This window comes from Giraffa tippelskirchi, chromosome X (assembly GCF_054371585.1).
Source record: "Giraffa tippelskirchi isolate mGirTip1 chromosome X, T2T-mGirTip1v1.2.pri, whole genome shotgun sequence".
Classification (NCBI taxonomy): domain Eukaryota; kingdom Metazoa; phylum Chordata; class Mammalia; order Artiodactyla; family Giraffidae; genus Giraffa; species Giraffa tippelskirchi.
In genome coordinates, this window is record NC_137289.1 from 117027638 (window position 1) to 117030000 (window position 2363).

Sequence of the window (2363 nt, forward strand, 5' to 3'; positions counted from 1 at the left end):
GACACACACACAGACACACGAACACAGACACACGCACACAGACACACAGACACACACACACAGACAAACACACAGACACACGCACACAGATCGACACAAAGACACACACACACAGACAGACACACAGACACACACACGCAGACACACACACAGACACACACACACAGACACACACAGAGACACAAACACAGAGACGCACACACACAGACACACACACAGACACACACACAGACACAAACACAGACACACACACAGACACACACTCAGACACATGCACACAGACACACACACTGACACAGATACACACACCCAGAGAGATACACACACACAGACAGACAGACACACACAGACACACACACAGACACACACACACAGACACACACACAGACACATGCACACAGACACACACACAGACACACACACACAGACACGCACACACAGACACACGCACACAGAGAGAAAAACACACCTCGACACACACACAGACACACGCACACAGAAAGACACACACAGACACACGGAAACAGACACACACTCAGACACACGCACACAGACACAAACACAGACACACACACAGACACATGCACACAGACAAACACACACACAGACACACACACACACAGACACACACACACACACAGACAGACACACAGACACACACACGCAGACACACACAGAGACACACACACGCAGACACACACACAGACACACACACACAGACACACACACAGACACACACACACAGACACACACACAGACACACACACACACAGACACAAACACAGACACACACACAGACACATGCACACAGACACACACACTGACACAGATACACACACCCAGAGAGATACACACACACAGACAGACAGACACACACAGACACACACACAGAAACACACACACAGACACATACACAGACACAGACACATGCACACAGACAGACACACACACAGACACACACACATACAGATACACACACACAGACCGACAGACACACACAGACACACACACAGACAGACCTACACAGACAGACACACACACAGACACACGCACACAGACACACACACAGACACACACACACAGACACACACACAGACACACACACAGACACACACTCAGACACACACACAGACACACGCACACAGACACACACACAGACACACACACAGACAGACACACACAGACACACACAAAGACACACATACAGAGACGCACACAGACACACACACAGACACACACACAGACGGACACACACACACAGGCACACACACATACACAGACACAGACACATGCACACAGACAGACACACACACAGACACACACACAGACAGATACACACACACAGACACACACACAGACAGACATACACAGACAGACACACACACAGACACACACACACACCGACAGACACACACAGACCCAAACACAGAGACACACACACAGACACACACACAGACACACGCACAGAGACACACACACAGACACACACACAGACAGACACGCACACAGACACAGACACACAGACAGACATACACAGACACACACAGACACACACACAGACACACACACAGACACACAGACAGACACACAGAAACACACACAGACACACGCACAAAGACACACACACAGACACACACACAGACAGACACACACAGACACAGACACACAGACAGACACACACAGACACACACACACAGACACACACACAGACACATACACAGACAGACACACACACAGACACAGACACACAAAACACACACAGACACACACACAGACACACGAACACAGACACACGCACACAGACACACAGACACACACACACAGACAAACACACAGACAAACGCACACAGATACACACAAAGACACACGCACACAGGCACACAGTCACACAGACACAGACACGCACAAAGACACACACACAGACACACACACAGACAGGAACACACACATACACAGACACACACAGACACACACACAGACACACACACAGACACACACACACCGACAGACACACACAGACACACACACAGACACACACACACCGACAGACACACACAGACACACACACAGACACAAACACAGACACACACACACAGACACACACACAGACACACACACACAGACACACACACAGACACACACACACAGACACAAACACAGACACACACACAGACACATGCACACAGACAAACACACACACAGACACACACACACACAGACACACACACACACACAGACAGACACACAGACACACACACGCAGACACACACAGAGACACACACACGCAGACACACACACAGACACACACACACAGACACACACACAGACACACACACACAGACACACACACAGACACACACACA